Below are 22683 nucleotides of genomic sequence, written 5' to 3'. Positions count from 1 at the left end.
AGAGTGTCCGCGTGTTTGCTACGAAACTAATCATGTGACATGATACCCAAAAATGACTGTCATGAACTAGTTTTATTTAACAAGATTCATGAAACAGCCTTAAACTTACTCATGGGTTTGAATCAGACTCATTCAGTTAGTGAAACGTTCAGAGCCATCACAGATTTCACAATTCAATTCCGGTCAATGTCCCAAGAGTCATTTGTCTGTTACGTCCGATTTGACATGAACTTAATTGTTTCTGGTTCTATACTTTAGGTTCAAGTCTGTTTATTGATGGCTGGATTCAGGAAGAGCATATCTAGTGCTATTAATATTTTTGCCATCTGTATTCTTTCTTTCCTTCTTTTTTTCCAAACAGAGAGCATTATTCTTAGATAACAGAGTATATTTGCTACAAATAGAGATTCAGTAGCAAATTGCTTCAAGAACAACAATTTATATACCTTAAAACATTGTGAGTTTTAAGAAACTGTCAAGGTTAAAATAGTCCAAATTAAAAAAAAAAAAAAGTCTCTTGAGATACCTTTATTCTGATCTATCTTTTATGATGAGCCCGCTGAAATGTGTCTGACTAGGTCAGATAGGTGTGAAACTAGCCTAAGAGTACCTAGTACACTATTTGCAAACTACTTTTGGAACAAAAAAGAACATGCAGTCACAGTTTCTCGTAAGTGTATTTCAGCTTTGATTGGAGTGAATTAAATTTGGATTAAAAAGGGTTTAGGTTTTAATGCTGGTGCATGGGGTTATTATACACATGGCATTGATCAGATTTCCTTATTTCCTTTCCTGTCCCTCTCTTGAACTGCTTTGGGCTGCATGCTAATTTAAGGAGAAAATATTAGTCATTATTTGGAACGGAGGGACACAGTGAAAGAGAGCCATTTAGTGACGTGACGTGACATTCAGCCAAGTATGGTGACCCATACTCAGAATTCGTGCTCTGCATTTAACCCATCCGTAGTGCACACACACAGAGCAGTGAACACACACACACACTGTGAACACACACCCGGAGCAGTGGGCAGCCATTTTTATGCTGCGGCGCCCGGGGAGCAGTTGGGGGTTCGGTGCCTTGTTCAAGGGCACCTTAGTCATGGTATTGAAGGTGGAGAGAGAACTGTACATGCACTCCCCCCACCCACAATTCCTGCCGCCCGAGACTCGAACTCACAACCCTTCGATTGGGAGTCCGACTCTCTAACCATTAGGCCACGACTTCCCACAGAAGTAAAAAAGAAGGAAAAAGAAGGAAAAAATAAGAAAAGAAAAATGAGCCATCAAAAAAGACAGCCAGAAAGAGAGGGAAACAAAAAAGGAGAGTGAGAGGGGGAGAAAAGTTGCATAATAGCTCTGGACCCTATGGACCCGCATGCATAAATAGTCTCTCTTATAACATCTCATATAATCATTCCAGTTCTCCTCCAATTCCACAGACCACTGACAAATGTAGCAAAGAGCAGATATCCTGGCAGGATATAACTAACACGTGCTCGTTCATGCACAGAAACACATATACTGAGACTGCCAAACCTGCTATGAAGTATATTGGGGAAAGGCTGGAAAATGAGAAAAATAAACTCTTAAACAGTCAACATGTCTTTCTAATTCTGCTGTTGTATAAAGTCCACTTCAACAAAGAATGACATTTGTGTATTATTTGAAAAAATAACACATAAACCTCTACGCCCCTCAAGAGAGTCCAAAGCTGACATCAGGACTTGGAAGATGCAGGACTGAACACAAATTCATGGCCACAAGGAAAATGAGTGAAATACAGCTGGAAAGCCAGTGTATTTGGCCCTTCCGTTTTAAGAAAGATATAGTGACAACACAACAGTAACCAGATCTTTGGGAACACAGCCAGCTGAAGCTTATCTGTGAGTGAGGTCATACTGTATGCTTGCTTCTCAAAGCGTCTGTTCATACACACAATTTATTGTTGCAGTTTATTTGAGATTGCAATTTTTACATTTCATTAGATTTAATTCGTAATGGTTTGTTGTACTCAAGCAGAGCAGTTTATTCCTCTCTGGAATAATTAATAGGTCAATTTCATACACTAAAAATGAGTAGGATTTACTTTGAAACTATTTTCACTCGGAAATTGCTAGTAATTATTATTTAATTTTTTTTAACAAAGAATTACAAAGAAACTGCAACACATTAAATTAAATGTGAATTTTTGAAATAGAAAGACTGAAATAGTATTTTCAGATAAAAAAAATACCCCAATTATCTTTGTTTTATTTACGACTTCAAAAAATTACAGTATATAATAATGACCAGTAAACTTTATACTTTACACTGTAAAAAGTGAGTGCGATGTTAACAGTAAAAGACTGTAAAAATGCTGCAGTAAAAACCTGTTAATTGGTTAACAGTAAGTCTCTGTACTGTATACGGTGAATAATTGCAATTACAGTTAATGTAATTTTACAGTAAAATACAAAAAAAAACCAGGGTAATATTTTACTTAAAGCCTTTATGTATGATGCATTATAAAGGGTTATTAAAGGCTATAATGCATTATAATTATTCATAATGTGTGTTGTAATATGTTATATCTTGTCCTTAATAATTATAACCAAATTTAAAATGCATAGTGTAATGAACTGATGAATTTGAGAATGCATTATACAAGGCTTTAAGTAAAGTGTTACCAAAAACAGATTTTGGAAGTGAAAAAGAACAAGTCATTGTATAATTTACAGTCAAAACCTGTAAATTGATATTCCCAGAATTCCCTGCATTGATGTTTATCAGTATATTATAAATTACAAAACATATCAGTACTTCATTAGAAATATGAAATATGTTTTTTTATTTGTATTTTATTTATTTATTTATTTTTTTGTGTGTGTGAATTTAAATTCAGACTGTAAAACCAAAAATGTTGCTACCATATTTTTTACGATAAAGTTCTGGTATCTGTCTGTATTTTACCAAAGAAATTCTAAATAAAGTAATAATAATAATATAATAATATACAGTAATAGTCGTTATTTGTAAATGAATAAAAAGTAGGATATTCAGTAGGATATATAGTAATTGTAGGATAGCCTGTCATTATCAAAAAATCATTATATGATAATTTATGTGTTTGTTAATGTATTTTTCTTTGTATTTTTGTGGTTTTTGAAGTAAAGAAACTCACATTTTCAGAGATGCAGGTCCCACACTCCCACACTTACAATAATGAAATGCTTCTCCAAGCATTATCTTTCTTATCAATGTTGCTGCTAACCCAGCAATTCCATCTGGAACAGACATGAATACTCTGAGACAAGCAATATTAACTTCTTCTCTGTTGTTGTTTCGGTGTAGTACAGGTAGGATATGACAGTTGGTCAGTGTGGTATTTGCCCCGCCCCTCCACCACTGCGATTAGACAGCTGGATAAAAAGTGACAGTGACAAGTGATGAATTTTCCACAAAGTTTAAAGTTTTCTACTCTTGGTACACAGAAAAATTGTTTCCATTGAAAACAATCCATGCATTATCTCTTACATGATCACCTGACTTTACATTATTGTAGGATTACAACTATTGTTGTTTGAGCTAGTATGCATTAATCTTCAAAGCTGAAAGGAGACAGAGTTCATGACTGCAGTAACCACTCAAACCAAAGTCAAACTCAGTTTCAATCACATTCAGGCTCTGCGAAAACAACCTCATAAAAACATCTCAACTGACTGAGAGTGAGCGAAGGGTTACTATAGTCTATTATAACAATGATCTGCTACAGACCCGCTCCTGTTCTGGCAGTACAGATGCCACACTGTTGTTTACCTTGCCAGAAAGAGCAAAGAAATGAGGTAAAGGAATAATACAGAGCTGACTGTCATCTGACCAAAATCCCAGTTCTGGCTCAGATACACTAACTCCAGTTAACCCAGTAAATCTAAGTAACGGTAAACTGGCATAAAAGCCCCATAATATAAAACATCTGGGGCTGAATTTCAAAACACACTCTCAGCCTCCGCACCACAGAGTGTTTAGCTGGCTGTGGTCTGGGTTCAGTGTAGCGCCACATAGTGTGGGTCTATGATTCTTCAAGTGTGGGGGTGGGGGGTAGTGAACCCCCTCATCAATAAACCAGGGGTTAGTGAGTCAGTGCAATATTGAACCCCACCCGTTTTTCCATGTTTAATGCTACACTAATCTCAAAGGCAGTGGCGATGTGTATTTCTATGGTAAATGCTTGAGTTTGGCAAACCCAATGACTCACTATAAGTATTTTGTGTTGCAGATTCACACTGTAAAATCATATGTTTATGTCTCTGCTAGAAAAATAATTCTCACACCAAATGCTTCTCGATTTGAGCTGGCTGGTTTTATGCAGCTTGGTGCAATTTTGTTTACGTACATTACCTACCTCATAAAAAAAGATTAGAGCCACACAAAAACAGCAGAGTTTGGTGGGATTGTGGGAAGGCGTCATATAGGGACCGGGTCTAAACCGCCAGAATATCCATTTACAGGCCATACAAGCCATAATTACAATGGAAAATCACATAAACGGGCAGCTAGAGTCTGTTCTGATGCATCTCAAGTGTCAGTGGATACATTTCAGTTGGAATGCGACTTTTCAAAGTCAATTCATTTAGATAGGTTCAGATATATAAATATATTTTTTTTTATTTTGAGAAAAGTGAAAATAGTATTTTACATTAATGATGTTCTTTTCAAAAACAAATAATTTCAAAGCTGGAATGTTGACCTCTGACCTTTGAGGCCTTATTAGACACTGTTCAGTTTTCACCAACACCAATTTCTCCCCAAAGCTTTGTCTCTTTCTGCAAACAGCAACACATTTCTGTTTTTACTTTTAACCGAAAGACAAAACACAGAGCTTCGAGGGGAATGGCCATTCACAGCACAGATGGATTTGTAATACTGTTCTTCACAGTATGAGTAACAGAGGTCTCAAACCCAAACACTCTTAGTAGATGAAGTGACATGTTGGCTGCTGTCTGCCAGCCCTTAAGCTAAAACACCCTATACCAGCTTTCACATGCTGTTACCCAAGAAATTGTGATGGAAACCATATAAACACCGCTGTAAAGAACTGCCTGAGAAAGAAAATCTGAATGACTAAACATGCCTCCTAAAATAACCATCAAGTGCTATTTGTGTATTACATTTTAAATTATTTTATGTATTTTCTATTTATAGTGTTTTTATTACATTTTATTTAAGGAATATAACATGCAAATGCAAACATAATGTATTTTGTCTATATAAAGTGTGTGTGTGTGTGTGTGTGTGTGTGTGTGTGTGTGTGTGTGTGTGTGTGTGTGTGTGTGTGTGTGTGTTTGTGAAATGCATGTAATCATTTTTGTTATTGATTTATTCCTTTAGTACAATGACAAATAAAAGGTAATATTTTAATTAAATAACATTTTGTCTTCATATGATACTTACTATTACACACAGTATAAAAATGTCTGTACACATGAAACATAGCTGCCTTAATATTTTTGAAAAGGAGTCTTAATATACAAGGGGATCATACTATTTGGGGGTTCTTGGCAGGGGCTTCACTAGACCCTTTTTATTTCATTTTGTGAAATACCACTGTGCCGCAGTAAAACATTACTGATTAAAACTTATATGTCAATAGAGACTTTTGTATACCGACTTGAGAATAATTTTTGCTAATTATATTTATAAAATTAAATAATGTGTTTTCAGTTATCGATCAGTTCAGTCCTGCTCTGAATCATTTCAGAGGCTTCTCACATCAAAATAATATAAGGGTATTTTATAAGACATAAAACAAAAGAGCACTTGTTGAGGAGAATATTTCAATCACTAAACAGCGCGACAAAATGTTGTAAAAAACACTTAAAGTGCCTTAATGTATTTAAAACAGTGATATTAAGAGAGCAGATTCAGTACACATGTGATTGATTATGCCTACTTTATACAGACAGGCAGATGAGCCCAGAATATGAACGTAATGCTCTAAATGGTTCCGTGTTTTTTTTTATAATGGTTTTCTATGGGAAACCATTTAATGTGAAACTTTACGTGCTACATTTATATTCTGGTTCATCTGCTTGCCTGTGCAAAGTATGCATCATCAGTAATGTGTATACTTAATTTCGCCTTTTAATATCAGTGTTTTCTACATTACAACTTAATGCAAACTGTGTAAAAATAACTGGCGGTCAGTGGAGCAAAGCCTTATTTTGCCCTCTAGGTGGGAACAATCAAGTGATAGTGACAGGAAGTGAAGTGGGAGAGAGAGTGGGGGATCAGTAAAGGTCTGCAAGGCCACGAAGCTATCTATGCCAACAGATCACACTTTTTTGATGGGGGTTTGTGAGATAGTACTGATGAAAAGCTAGAAGCAATCCTGGTCCTTGGCATAAAAAAAGTTTTAAAATCTCTGTTCTGAAACTATATAATATCTTTGAGAGGAAGAGACCCACATTCTGATGTTAATTGTGCAATCTTATGATGCTTTTATGATGCCTTTGTGTTCTTTTATAAAGCTCTAGTCCCATCGTATTTTCTGAGAAAAGCACAAATTTCCTCCTTTTGCGCTTGAAAGAAGAAATCCAAACAGGTTTACAAAGACATAGAGGAACATGATTGAAAAATCAACATCTATAATCAACATCATAATTAATAGTTAAAAGTTTCAGATCTAGCTGTAGGAGACTTACAGTGGGCTTGGGTTTGGCAATGGAACAGAAGCTTATGTCATGCTCGGTCTGTAGCTCTTCTAAAAAGAGAAAAACAGGATACGTGGGGGCCCTTCCTCCTTTATCGCTCTCTCTTAACACCCGCCATCTCTCTGGGGTCAGACAGCACTCGCACGGGCTGCAGAGACAGAGCTGACCGCTCCACACATCAAAAAGAGCTTGATTCCAGATATCCATTAGCAACCACACCCCTGCGTCCGCTTCATGTATCTTGGAGGCAAACTTGACCTTGTGTGTTTGTGTTGGTGAGCGGTAACCGATTCTAGTCCCTAGGCGGTTTTGTGCCCAGCTGGCTTATGTCATACCCGCTATATCCGCATGACCTCACGCCTGGAGGAAACTACAGTCACACAGACACTACGATAAGGCCGCTGTCATCACAACAGTTGTGTTGTGGTCATGCTGATGTATGTTTTTAAGAGTCAGAAAAGACAACAGTCTCCTATAAACAGAAAAACTTTCTCATCAAGGGTGTGTTAGTGATTCAAGGCGTTTTAAAGCGGCATAGTCCGTGCGACCAAAAATGGACAGATGAGTCTTTATTTTTATCTTTGTCTGTTGTGATATTTCAGCAGGAGTGTTTTAAGTGGTGTTAAGTTTTCTGCCATTTAAAGGCATGGAGCTGAGAGCTCCTGAGGCCTTGTGGGGGACCTCACAGTTTGACAGCTGGTTCCTGCTAGACATTGTCGACCATATAACCACAGACTGCATGACTGTGGCTTCCCTGGGCCTGAGACACGTGGTGGCCAAACAAACAAAACACATTTCTATTCAAACACAGTTTTTTATTTTTTCAAGTATAGGTGCACACAACCGCACAAAATGAAATTATATTCATATAAATGCACACATACTCACGTTCACGAACTTTGGTGAGTGTCGCCACGCTAAACCAAACCCTCAGAGGCAGAGAAGTTAAAGAGATGGGCACTTCTGAGGTTTGAGCTCTTTAAAGACATGACCGAGCACCACCATAATTACAAGGGCCATAATTTATACGGCCCAGAACATGTAGAGGCAAAAACCAAAGCAGAAAAAACTAACTTTTTGTTTTAAATTTAATTTTAATGTAAATTTTATAATTTGAAACGGTTGATAACTGTTATTATTGCCTGTATATTTAAGTGTAAAGTAAATCTAACATCCACCTTCATGACTCAAAACTATGACATCTGAAGGATTTATTCCAGATATGAATGTTTTTCCAAACAGGAATTTGACAATAATTCCAATGGAATGTTAATTAACACAACATTCATTCCATGACTCTTCACATCCTTATCTAACCGGAAATGTTTCCTAGCTTACCTCTTCCTCCTACTCACTTCTTCCTCTACTCCTCCTCTTCCTCTCTGCTTCCAGTGTGGTTTGGGATGCCCACCCACTGTTATCAAGACAGACGCACTCAAGTATATGAGTGACTCATTTAACCTGTATATACTGCAGAATCATTGTTCAAGAACCACTTTACTATGAACTCATCATAAGCTGATATTATTTTCAATAGATGGTCTTTAGAAGAATTTTCAGTTCTAAAACCAAACAGTAGGTTTACAGATTTGGTTTTTAAAATGTTTATTCATTATCTTTAATTATATTTTTTTCCAGTCTAGCTTTCTAATAATCCTGACATTTAATATATGAAATTTAATTAAATTTCATTAGGAGTACTAATTGTGCACAATACACATTTCTTAATATTAAGCCTAAAATGTGTGTTAACCCCTTACCAGTAACCCCCCATTTTCAGCATAGAGACAGAAATGACATACCCAAAATAAAAAGGTTTCTGCTCATGATTCTTTCTGATTAGATACATAATCAACATTATGGTTCACAAAGCTGACACTTCAAAGTTGTTTACTGTTTCAGGAATCAGAATTATTCCTCAGACTGTTATGATAATAAAGATATATAAACTCAAACATAAAACAAAAATAGAAATATGAAAAACATATTTTTTAAATGTATTTAAAAATTGTTGATGTAGGATAATGTGTTTAGAAACATAGTGTAGCTAAAGCCACAAGTCTACCAATGCTTCCTTTGAAATTTCATAATATATCTGTAAAACTGTGAATTTTATGAAATATTTTCTAAGGCCATGTCGTGTGTTTTTATAGAAGGCTACTCGGATTGATTTATGAACCCTGTCATCTTCTGTAAACTCACATGTAAAGCTCTCATTTATGCTTTCTCATGTTTATTTGGCTCTGAACGATCCTCCATTCATGATTCTAGTTGTTCTCACGAAACGATCCTTTCACACCTCCGCCAGTATGACACATTATCCGCATTATTCTTTTATCATTATTCTTTTGTTTTTATTCCCGCCATTATTTAGCCTTTGTTGTGTGTATTTTAAGGTCTACAAAAGACACAAGTCTTCAGTTCCCAGTATTCATTTGCCCCACTTTTATTAAAAGCCTTACTATAAAATACAACAAAACATTTTCTTACGACCTTACGTGAATTATTATGAAAAAATGCATTATGAAGAAGAACCGCACCTGTTTATCTAGCAGCATTAGAGCTAACGTTAGCAGCAAACTATATCAGACTATTTATGAAATTATTAGTACACTTTTACTCAAACTCACTTTAAACCCCGATCGAGTGTTTGTAATAACTTCCTTTGCGAGCACAAGTGGAATTTGGTCGTTTACTGTTTGTAAAAATATGCTATTTATAGCCTTTTACATCGCTGCACAAGTTAGCATTTCAGATGTACATTTCAATATTTTCTATAAAAATGCCCCCCAAATCTCAAAGAACATCGCATACCAAGCTTTTACTATCGTAATCGCGTGTTTATTGTTTGGATATGTCGTGGGTACAGAGGTGTATCTGTGTTGTTGTGGTCAGATATCAATGCGGAAGTGTACATGAAGCATGTGGACACGATGTGACGTTGTCTTGTTATGGACTCTAAGATTGACAAGGCGAAGGACGAATCAGAGTCTGTGTGAAGACACACAGCGCGTGCACGAAGCTCGGCACACACACATACAGCGCTGGGAGAGGCTATTTATCATCAGATCGCGTAAATCAGTGGAAAATGAATAGAAATGATTATTCTGTCTGAAGAAATATGAAGTAAACATCAGTAAATATATCAATATATCTCCGTAGATATGCATCTTTGGTCTATAAACCCTTTTTGACGCTGTTCAGTGAGTCTATGTGAACACAAATAAACCACTGCTGACGTGACTGAATATGAATGAGTGGCAGAGTCGGCGTCAGAGCAGATCTACTGGAGGGGCATTGGATCATCGGCGGGGGGGCACTGTCGTTTGATAAATATTTTTTTTGACGCATTGGCAACATCATAGTAGCATGGAAATCCAGACCTAAATCTGAAAGATCTATATAGAATGACAATGAACAATTTTAGACTTGGGTTTTTATCTAAAAGAGGAACAGAAGACAGCGCTGAAATTTGTTGTTTTGCCGACCGGATAAGGGCAAGAGTCAGTTAGCTCCACATGATCTATAGAATGACATTCTACCCTAGAATGTTAGCTCCAATGATCTATCTATATAGAATTGTGACGAGTGGGGCGGGGGCCGAGAGCCGTGGGAACGGAGCGAGGCCGGTGGAGTGATTGGGAAATGAGCGACACCTGCTCCACTCACCCGGTCTCCGAGTCCCACGGAGGAGATTGGGAGGATACAAAAGAGGAGCGACGACAGTGAAGGACGAGAGAGGACCAGGCCTGTGCTTTATTTTGTGTTTGGTTTTTGTTTGTGCGTGGCAGTCGACCGTGAGGGGCTGTCGCGCTGTTTTATCTTTATTTGGTTATTAAAGTTTTATTTGAATGTTCGCCGTTGGTTCCGCCTCCCTTCTTCCCGTGACTATGGAGTTTTTTATTATTACAAGAATGTCATTAAATATTTTTTTTTTTTTTTTTTTTTTTTTTACCTGTCTTGATTCCTAATAACACAACAGATGACGATTGTTAGTTAAAGCGTTCAGAATACGATTCCATATAAGGTTAGTATAGCCTAGTTCAGCACTTTGCGATGGAACAGCGACTCAAGTAGCAGTAGCCTATTCTCGAGTTCTACGAGTTCATGTAGCCTACATTTTTGGGAAACGTCGCGAGGATTGCGGCTAATGTTTATAGCCTAAACAACAGAACAGGACAGAAAATAATAATATAAATATAATATAGGCTAAATAAAAAACATAAATAGGCCTACAATAAATAGCAATTTATTTTTTATACTTAAATAATTAACAAATTACGACGACAAAAATAAAACACTGAATCAGTTTTGAAGCTTTGAAAAACCGCAAAAAAAAATGTCCCCATCAGTTTTTTCGTATCGATGTTTCTGAAAACTTAAGGCTTTTTTTTCATTCATAAAACGAGTTGGACATCATCACACAAAATGTCTGCGTATTAAATCTATTTGGCGGTTGTCCGGAGCTAGCATTTGCAGAAGAAGCGCCAGCTCGGCTCTCATAGACCGTGGTACTGGTGGTCGTGGCCGGAGTATCTAAGTCTGCTGATTGACGAGTCTGCGGAGGTCTAAACCATGTTTCGTAAATCCATTTTTTTTTTTTTTAGAAATTTTTTTTAATTAGCTGCTAACAACTGTCCTATAATATAGACGGACAAACTGTTCTTCAAACTTGAAATGGATTTTGCGCGCGCTGTGCTGCAAATCAAATGTAACAAGTTTACTTCGCGGCGAACCAATAAGCATTCACCATGACGAAGCCTAGTAACGTGCCATGAACAACCAAAATTATGCATTTTCCCCCATTCTTTTTATTTTATTTTATTTAAGTTACAGTTTGAACATTTAAAATATAAATAATAACTAAAAGGGATATTTTTTTGGGGCCATGGCCTGTAGGAGGGGCATCAATGACCGCTAGGGGGGGCACGGCCCTCGAATGCCCCACCACAGCGCCGGCGCTGATGAGTGGTGAATTTCTATTCAAAATTTGGCATAATACGGATTTATTATTTTGCACTCCTGACATAAATTAATAAATAACTGTCACTGCAACAATGTTTTATCAAAACAGTGGTCAAATATCGAAGCTAGAGTCTTTATAACTTTCATCTGATGCACAGTTTCTCCAGATCAAGTAAGAGAGTGATGTTTAACGTGCTGTGAAAGTGAAACAATAATAATCTGGGGCCGTCAGCGATCTTTGACGGCTAAGGGGTTAATGTCACTACTGACAAGGATTGTGTGATCTTTGAATAATATCAGTCTTTAAATGCAAGATATTTCAAGTGTACCTAAAGTATATTTGCAATAGTTCTACTTTAGCACAATCGAATATATAGAACTTCAGTATATATTTAGTTGGACCTCAGCACTACTTCTATGCAGTTAAAGTGCATTTAGTACAAAATTAGTTTAATTTAGCAAAATGTAAGTATACTAAAAGTATTTATAATAAGTACATAGATATGTAAATGAATTTGTAGTATGGTTAGCATCAAATAAATGTATTTTAGTATACTTATTTGTGGTATTTCTACCTGATTTAACCCATAACAATTAGGTTTGCTGGTATAAATCAATTTATATATTTTGGTTCAGTGAGTTTTGACTTAAACCAGTTAATTTAGATGTCACCATTTTAGGTCACCTTTTGTATTCAATGTATTGGATAAAAGTATCTGCTAAATGGATAAATGTAAATATTATTATTTCACACATAAACCCTCACCTAAATCCCTGCAAAATTTACTGTGCAATTTACAAAAGGTTTATTTGGTAGTTCTTCATCAGCTGTCCTTAATCAAAACACCATGAGCTCCGAAGTGTTGTAAGTTTTAGTGTTAAGATATGTTAGCAATTTTAAATCTAAAGGGCATGAGAAACTAATTATGACAGTCTGTGATTTTAGGTTCTGTAAACAGCTTTTGTTTAAGAAAGAGGCTTCGAGAGGAATTACAAGGATGTTATTTAGTTTTTGTTTCTTCCCAAAGGGACAGATGAGGTTACCCTCTTAATTTCAGTGACACAGCCAAACATGACATCATGACCGTTCCTTCAACATGATTTATCTTCCTTGTTTTTCAATACTCACAGCATAAACAAGTGGACACTATTCTTTGATTGCATGCATACATGGAAAACGGGATACTCTAAAAATCTAGGCTCTTATAATCTTCTGCTTATTGCACTTGGGACTGTGACCCAGTTTAGGTAATTGCTCTCTGAAACTTCTGTCACAATGATTGTTGCCGAAGACTGATAGGAAGAAGACTGAGTTCAATTTTAGCTCCAGCAGTGCCGGCACGTCAATCACAATTTCATGAATGATTGGCCATTAGATTATGGGACAAAGATGAGCTGCATTTCCTCTGTTAGTTCAACAAAGTGTACAGTATGTCATCCACAGAGAGGATATGCTGAACAAATGTGTATGTGTGTAAAGAAACAGCCAAGTCAATCGTCACAAGCCCACATGAGCGTACTTGAACTCCACGTGTACGTATGCATGCCTATATACACAGCTCTCTTAAAATGGGGGGTCTTTTGTGGTGTGGCGCCCCTCTCTTGTTGTGTATATTTTTTGCAGATTTCCATGAGCGCAGAGCTGGCTTGTGTATGTGCGTGTGAGGCCCTCAGGAGTCCGGGCGTACAGTCAGAACACATGCGAGAGAAAGAAAGGAGGAGAAAAAGAGTGCCGCGGTCCCAATAGGACCCAAAGGAACATCACTCCATGCAGGCTGGAGACCCAGAATCACAGCTGCGGAGTCAGCTGAGCAACCTCTCCTGAAAGTACTTCTGTCAGCACCATCAACGTAACAACTGTGGAATCGTGCAGTGAAATAATAGAAATAGGAGCTTAAATCCAGAATTTTAGAAGTGACATCAAACATCAAAACATGAAATTTACAATAGACAACATGAGTTTAAGTGATTAGTTGTTCAGACGGGGTTCCCAAAAACCCCTGACCAATGAATTTCCATCCCTTTTCCAATCATTCTTAGAAATTTGTAAACAAATAATTTTATAGAGATATTAAAAAAAAAAACAATTTTAAGATTTAAAGAATACATTCCGTTGTGCTGGTTAGGTATGTTTTGAACCATGGCAGGTATAGTTTGAGCTGGTTTCAGCTGGTCCTGAGCAGGAGTTAGTTGCTAGGACCAGCACATGACAATTTTAAATTTGATCAAGGTAAGGATAAGGTAAGGATTAAATTAGATCAGATTATACTTTAATTCAGATGAGATGCTTTGATTCATAAATATACATAATCAGAATGTATTGTATTTTTCAGCAGGGATATTTTGGGACTATCACTCTTAAAAATAAAGGTGCTTAAAAAGCGATGCCATAGAAGAACCATTTTAGTTTCCACAATTACTATTCAGTCAAAAGTTCTTTAAAGAACCGTTACTTTCTTAGCTTTTTGTAACCTGAAGAACCTTATTTTGCCACAAAGAACTTTTGTGAATCAGAAAGGTCCTTCAGTTGTTAAAGGTTCTTTATGGAACCATTTTGACAAAAAAGGTTCTTCTATGGCATCGTGAAGCACTTTTATTTTTAAGAGTAAAACTTCTGCTTTAACCGTTTAAAAAATTCCCTAATATTTCCAGATTTTTCATGACAGTGAGAACTCTGGTTTGAGATCTGGCATAAAATTTTTACACTTAATTTATATATATATATATATATATATATAGATATATAGATATATATATATATATATATATTCGTTTCCAGTTCCTACACATTTTCCATTTCAAAATTCAGTACTTTTCTAGATTTAAATTTGCAAGCTTCTCTGTTTTTCAGACCATGTTTAACATCTGATGAAGACAGATTTTCTTATGGTAAAGTTTTGCATAATGAAAATATGTACATTAAAATCATTAAGTCGTGTTAAAATGATCACTAAAGATAGCACTTTGACACTTTGCTTGTATGATATTTATATTTAGAAATTCTGTTTTTTTTTTTCAGATCTAAAAATTACTAAAATCAATTTCCATAATTTTTCATACTGCATAGGAACCCTGCTTTAATATAGGCCTAGATAGATTAATAAATATATTTAAAAAATAGCAGTGATATGGTCAATCTAACAATATAATCAATTTAGTCTTTTAGACGAAACAAACAGTTAAACTCTTTTGCTTCACTATTCAGGGACAAGTTGATTTAATTATGTACAATATATTTCATTCATTTAATTACAATTAGCTATGTTGACAGCTGCTCAGACAGTCCTCATCATCTCCACGCGAGAGGCATCATATATCACCAGTAACACTGAAGTCCTCTCACTGTGTTTTGAGTATCACAATTTCATTTTCCTCTGGTTTAATGAACTGCCACAAGACTGAAGAGAGGTAACATCCTTCAATCCCCCCCGACTGGTCTAAATCAACATGCTGTTGGCTGGCAAATTTATTTGCAAACACTAAAACTAAATTAAAAAAAAATTTATTCGAATATATATATTTTTTTTCTCATTGGACCCAAAAAAGGACAATGATTTCAGATATTGCCATCTTTGTGGGGACATTTTGTTCACATAAAATAGGGCTTACCTGAACCACACACACACACAGACAGACACACACCCTTACAAAATAGTGGTTATCATCTTAGATAAATCACTTTAATTGTAACAATAATTCATTGCATTTGGTTATCCCTAAATTGCAATCACGTTCTATAGAAAAACTATATATCTATTGAATCTATATCTATGCACCAAATGATTCACTGATTAACCATTTAGATGAGTTAGATTCAATAACAGACAAATGCATTAGACAAACTGAATGAGAAGTCATGCAAATGAAAAGTTTGATAGTAATAGCTTTGTGAAAGGCAGTTACTGTGAATGAAACATTTATATAGATGAAACACTTATTTTGTGTAGTGAAAAGGATATTTTGGGGTAGTGTGCATTGTACTAACACAATTGAAAATATGCTGAAATGTTTGAAATACAGTGCTCTTTTGATGATCTGGGATACTAGTACTATAGAGTTTTGAAAATTTACCAATTGCTTGTGAAAATTGCAAAAAAAAAAAAAAAAAAAAAAAAACTGTAAGGACCTTTTCATATGTGTGCTTTTTCCCCTTGTCTGTGGTGTTTTATGGGCAGTACTGGATGTCCTGGGTATAGTAAAGCTGTCCCACACAGGAATTTACCTTAAGAGGCCCATTTATTTATGAGACAGAATAACAAACATTTGGATCAGAAAAAGGTGGCCGCTATGCCTGTGCAGACAGATGGAGGAACTGCAGCAGGTTGTACTGATGGTAATGCTAATGCTGTGATGAATGAATTCATGTCCATATTTTAACACTTTTAATTATTCATATTTTTCCCAATTTTATTTATAACATTTTCAGAGATTTGGATCAGGCCTGGATCTATTCAAGCGAGTGTGACATACAACACTGAGCCTCCCCTAAGTGCAAAGAGGAGTGCAGCACTCAGAAAAGGCATTAGGACTGAATCCAGGTGCATGATGAAACCAAAGCCTTTATAGTTTTCCAGCAAAGTATCTTTGCAAAGCAACGCTAAAATATTTTTCTGTTTGCCAGCTTCAAGATCTGCTCTTTCTCTTATAGCTTTTGATAAAATGTGTGCATGTGGATAATGCTGAGATAACGTTTAAATGAGGGAATTCAGGGATTTGGTACCACACAATATCACTGCATCACCCATTTGCCATCATTTATCTCCCCAGAGGAAGTCCATTCGCTGCCAGTACATTCCTCCTAAAGCTTTCTGATTTACTCAACTGGCCATCGCTGCAGAGCCCTTCTGGAGCACGAGGAAGAAGCCTGCTCCTTATTAAAACAGTCTTTTTATCGGCTTTTTACAGCTGAAAAAATAACCAGATGTTTCTGAATCTGAGCATTTGAAAGTAAAGAGGTTTTCACCAGAGAAAAAGAAACGCATCGCTCTCTGTCTGACCTGAAGGTGACTCTATGGAAATACTTTTAGATTCTCCTCCTCCTCTCACTCCCGTCACAACGAAGACAATATTTTAACCCCAACCCAGAGGTTCCCCAAATGTTAAAGAGTCCCTTGCCATACTGACCAAATGCATTTTCAAAACTCTGATTGGGATTTAAACTTTAAACGTGCTGCATGTAGGATTGACACAGAGTGGATGAACTAGGTATTGCAGTCCAAATTAAAAATGTTGGAGAGGGTTTTTTTCACCCGGCTCCTCAGACTTGAGGCACATGCAGGTTGGCAGATTGATCGAACGAGCACACTTGACGATGAATGAACCCAGGGTGCCAAAATACAATTGGGTAAACTGGCAGTCGGTGGGGTTTCACAAACCAAAACAGAGACCGACATTCCGGCCCAGAACGCACATTTTCAAAGCAGAATAACTGCATTGTGTAGCATTGTTTTTCAGATAAACAAGTATGTTAACTTAAATATCTGCAAACATATTATGTTATTTTTATTCTTTAGTAGAGTCAAAAACTTACATACAGCACCCCTAAAGGTTAGTTAATTTTTTTAGTTTTGTACAGTTTATTTTAAAAGGAACTTATGCTCACCAAAGCTGTGATGTAGTTGATCAAAAATACAGTAAGGACAGAAATAATGTGTAATATTATTACAATTTGCAATAAATGTTTTCTAATTTAGTATATTGTAAAATGTAGTTTATTCCTATGATGAATAAAGCTGAATTTTCAGCAGCCATCACTTGTCTTTAGCGTCACATGCTCCTTAGGAAATCATTCTAATATGCTGCATTTCTTATCAATGTTGTGCTACTTAATATTTATGTGGGGACTGTGATACATATTTTTTTAAAGTTTCTTTTATGAATAGAAAGTTCAAAAGAACAGAATTTATTTTAGATATTTTTTTTTTTTTGTTGTTTGTTGGTTTTTTTGATGCATTGTTGATTATTATTATTATTATAAAAAATTTTTGTGTCTGAGAATTACTTCATACTTTTTACTATGTTATTAATATATTCTGCAGGCATAATATTTTTTCTGTATTTTTTGATGAATAGATTAAAAAACACAATTAATTTGAACTAAGGAAACTTTAGTAACATTATAAATGGCTTACTGTCACTTTTTAACAGTTCATTGTTTCCTCACTTAAAGTATTTATTTCTTAAAAATCTGTACTGACCCCAAACTTTTGAATAGTAGTGCGGGTTATTAAGATATTTATATATCATAACTAATTGGCTGATTTTAAATGCATCTAAAGACTATGAACCTGATATGTGTCGCATTAGTCGTATATAAAAACAGGATGAGAGTGAGAAGGAGAGACAGAAAAAGATGGCAAATATTTGCCAGATGCTGGTCTCAGGATGTCCTGGGCACAAGAGAAGACACAGAGAGAGTAACAGAGGAAACACAGGGGCAATTTCCTGTGCTGCCAACAAAATCTGAAACCAAATGAAATAAAAAATTTTCCATGCAAATCTTTCTTCCATTTGCATTGGATGTGCTTGTGCTTGAGGATCCATTACTTAATGTAATGGTGTTTACAATTCATTGTCTGTAAGATAAATAAAAATATCCGAGTCCTCAGGTCTCTACTGTACCCCCCTCTCATTCTGAAGAACGCCAGGGAGTTTACCAGAAACAAACAAAAGGAAACATCTTGATAGAAATGACAGGTCGGTCATCCAGTGACCATTTCCTTTTGCTACACACCACTGCACACTCACAATACACATGTATACAAGTCATATTTCATATTTCATATTTCTGTGTGTCTCCCACATACATATAAAAGACTGTTTGTCCTGACCTCATATTTTACCACAATGAATTTTCCGACTGGATCTCATGGGGCAAACTTCAGCACAGTGCCAGTATACCTTTTCCATAATTCTAAAGCAAAGGGAAAAGATGAGGAGGGTTATTATTTTCCCCCTGTCGTCTACCTGACTTAAAATACAACCCTGAGACAGCAGAAGGACAGCGGCAGAATCAATGGCTGCAAGTTCAAATGTCAATTCCAAACATGAAGGACTGGATTTTTACACAACAATGGCTTTGTTTTGACTGAAGGGAATGACAGATATAACTGTTGTAAATCATAGCCCTTTTCTGTACCTCAGCAATCACAAAATGAGTTTACTGCCAGCTGTCATGATCATTTTTCAAGAGTTCTCCACTTAAACACTTGTATGAGATTTACAAACACAACAATGTTTCTATATTTCACCCTAGATGGGTTGTTTGTCTTTTCTTCTGTGCAAAACAACATCAGAGTCACTTTCCCCTCTCCTAATGACTACCAGCTTCAATTCTCTTCAAGACCGACCGACTTTCAGATCAGAGATCTTCTCACTGACTCTACAATTCTGTGGTGGTTCCGCAGTGAAAATAAACAGGGATGTGCAAACAAAAGCAAACAAAAATGCAAAATGAATGAACAAAATGGACAAATAAAGAAATGGGAACAGCTTTAGGCAGAAGCCCACAGATCCAAAACCCTCCTTAGGTCTCTGCCTGCAAAAAGCATGAGTTAGAGAGGCTTATGGAAGCATGTGGTGGAAATATTACCCACCGTCTTCATCTGTTAACACAACACCCCCATCTCATCACCACTGACCCCTGTATGTTCTTTTCTCTGTACTATCTCTGTAACTCATATAAAGTCCATTTTTTACATGTAGAAGGTTACGGTTAAGAATTTAAACATAAAAAGACAGTTTAAAGATTTACAAATCTTAAAATCACACATCAAATTCCCCTTTTTTTTTTTTTTTTTTTTATGTTTACATATTAGATTGCTTTACAGAAAACAATTCCGGTTTAATAGCTGCTAATTTACAATTAATTTCATGACATAAATTATCTCATAACACAAACAGCTGTGAACTACTGAACCAAGACCCCCTGGCGTAATCCGAAGAATTTCAGTTAAAGAGTCTGTGCCAACCCAGTGCTCATGACCCAACAAAGAAATCATATCCCGCAGATGTTTTTTATGAGGACCTCAGTATGCTGCTGTCAAGGTGAAACGTTTCTCCTGTGGAAATCAATTAGAGTCTCTGCTCTCCAGATGTGGAACCATTGGCAGGTACAAGTGATTTTTTTCTGAGCTCCTATTCATAAGTCTGACCTGTTTTAGGGTATATTATGGTCTGGAATAAAAAAGATGGCAAAACAGGTAGTGGACTCATTTTAATGGCCTGGAATAATCTAGAAACAAGGTCAAGATCAGCATCTCCTGGATCTAATGTACTTTTGGTCAGTTGTTGTTTTGCAAGGCTGGGGTTTGTTTGTATCTGCAAGTCCTTGACACTCTAGAATGTTGTAGGGAAGAAATTCTCAACTGGCATGCAATGCTAAAAAAATTTGTTAAATCAACAACAAATGAACAGCAGAGCATCTGATATGACTCACAAAAAGATAAAATGTGTGTCATTCCACCATTCTCCTTCAAATAACACAGCCGTGACTCAGATATTTGTATTATGACAGGCATCACATACAAAATACATGTAATTTTTAAACATAGGCTACTGTTTGCTGTTTTGTTATGCAAATGATAAAAAATGTAATTTTGATGGAAAAAAACATAAGATGGATAAAGAAGCACCTGCTTCAGATGCTTCACATCTGTGTCTGATTTGGTCTAAAAAAAAAGTCGATGCACATCTATGTTTCTGCAGCCAAACTGCACCTTCATTTAACAGGAAATCCACTATTTTTCAGATATTTACTTAGGTTTTTTTTTTTTTTTTTTTTTTTTTTTTTTTACAGTTATTGTGTGAGCTAATTAAATAAATTTATATACTGATATGAAGTGTAAATTTACATTAAATACTATTAATTATAAAATTTTGGTTTGAACGATATGGTTTGTTTGAAAATTGTACTAAATTTGAGAGTGAACCCTAAGAAAAAGCAATCACACAATCTCATCAAAACCAGGCTTCAAGAAGTAGGTCAGGACAGAAGATGGAAACTTCAAAAAAAAAAAAAAAAAAAAAAAAAAAAAAATCAGGACAAAGATGTGAAGAAAAGTAGGCTATACAAAAACTGAACCTAATCAAGAAATCAGTCATGTACTTTGCGGTATGAAAAGTCTTTAACATTGCATTGAGTCGTATTGTGAGTATAGCATAAACTTTCTTACCTTACTGAAGAAGTGGCTTTGGACTTTACTGAGCGAAGTTCAGGAGTGCTCCTTCCCGAGGACAATCAATATATTCTTACAGATGTACGTCCTTTTGTAAACTTCTTTGGAAGTTGTGTCCTGCTTCTAAAGTGATCGCTAACCCGGTGTGTGCTAAATCAATCTCTGCAGGCTATCTATGCGCTGGAGAGCGCGCGTTCAGTGACAGAACCTCAAGACAATCGAGTTGCGAGCGTGCGAGGAGTGGGCAAGCGCTTACGCCTACTGTATTCTCTCCCTCCCACTGTTTATTTTTTCTAAGTATAGTTTAGTGTATAAGTATAGTACAGTTTGGTATAAAACTGTCATTACAAAACATAATACAATACAATCTTAACAAATGGATGTCTTAAATAGATGCATGTTTATATACATTCATACATTATAGGTTACACTAAATATTTATGTGTTAACCCTTATGTTCTATTGAGATTTACTTACAATGATGTGCTAAAATAATAATAATAATTACGTAATGAACCTATTAATATTTTTCTTTCAAGCTGTTTTACATTACATTTATTTTACCTTTCATAAAACTCACTTGACAAATGTTATTCAAATATTATAGTTTTTCCCATAATTGTACCACAAATCATTAGTAGAAATGCGACTATCCCTTGTAGTTTATGTAAAGGGTCAAACATAGCAAAAAAAAAAAAAAAAAAAAAAGAAAAAAAAGAAAAAGAAAAAAAAAGAAAAAATAATTAACTTGGAGTTTTTTTTTACTTTTTTTTATAGATACAGTAGTTAATTAATCCCTCATTACATAACGCCATAGCAGTAAGCACATATTAAAATCATTCACAAGGGATTTTACACCACTGTCTTTAGATTTAGGTTTGGAGATTAAATTAAAAAAATACATATAACAAACTGAAACACAATGATTGTCTGTTTTAGGATGGTCTGGAAATTAAATAAAGGATTTGGTAATAATGGGGGAGTAAAATGTAAAATTCAGGATCTGGGACATCAAAGCAGCCCTCTTTTTAAATTACTATTCGAATGTCTGTTCAAAAATAGCTGGCCAAAAGAAGGCTTTAACAACTATGATTGGTAAGCCATTGCACTGAAGGGTCCGTGAGAATGGTTTCCTGCTGGCTTTAATGATAAGTGATGCTCCAGGACATATTACCCCTCCATGCATTGTATTAACAGATAACACACTATAATTAAGGAAATAATCGAGAATGAAGGAAAACAGGGTTTCCGTTTCAATGAAACACTCAGCAAACGATAGGCTGAGTCAGTTTTGGCATTAGCTTATCATCTGAAACAGGAACTTCACGTACACATTGTACTAGGTCTCGAAATTCCCCAGGTGATGTGTTTCTCTGTGTAACTTCTTGTTCTGAGAAAATCTTTAAATAAGTGCATTTTTGATTTTACTTTTCACATTTCTAAAGAGGTATGATGCATCCCAAATATATTTTATACAACAACGACAAGCACTGTTGGGGAAGTTACTTATAAAAGTAATGCAATACAGTATTTCGTTGCTCCCTTGAAAAGTAACTAATTTTGTTAAATTGTTACTATTATTATATAAATTGTGTTACATTAATTTTGTGCTACTTTTCATTACTTTTTCCCATCTGGGCTGGGCTTGTTTAATTGTTTTTAATATAAAAAGTTTTATTATTGGCAAATAAAAAAAGTGCTTTCACACCAAAAGTGAAATGAATAAGCCTCAGGCTGAAGAAAATGTAAATTCATGTTTCGTACTGTATAGGGCGCAGCTCAAACAAACCTTTCAGCTGTGTTGCCATTCTGGATTGGATGAAAAATAGGATGCAGGAGAACAAAGCACAGCA

General features: G+C 35.7%; 1 protein-coding gene across 1 annotated transcript in view; it reads right to left on the bottom strand.

Moving 5' to 3' along the window:
• The window catches only part of pear1 (platelet endothelial aggregation receptor 1), a 39378-nt gene extending 18265 nt beyond the window's left edge, over window positions 1-21113 (bottom strand). The window contains exon 1 of the mRNA XM_042741180.1: window positions 20828-21113. The gene's annotated coding sequence lies outside the window, so the exon portion shown is untranslated. The remainder of the gene's footprint in view (window positions 1-20827) is intronic.
• Window positions 21114-22683: the final 1570 nt, after the last annotated feature.

Source organism: Cyprinus carpio, chromosome B16 (genome assembly GCF_018340385.1).
Source record: "Cyprinus carpio isolate SPL01 chromosome B16, ASM1834038v1, whole genome shotgun sequence".
In the NCBI taxonomy this organism is placed as follows: Eukaryota; Metazoa; Chordata; class Actinopteri; order Cypriniformes; family Cyprinidae; genus Cyprinus; species Cyprinus carpio.
The sequence above is the reverse complement of the archived record's forward strand: the minus strand, read 5'-3'. Positions and strand labels throughout refer to the sequence as shown.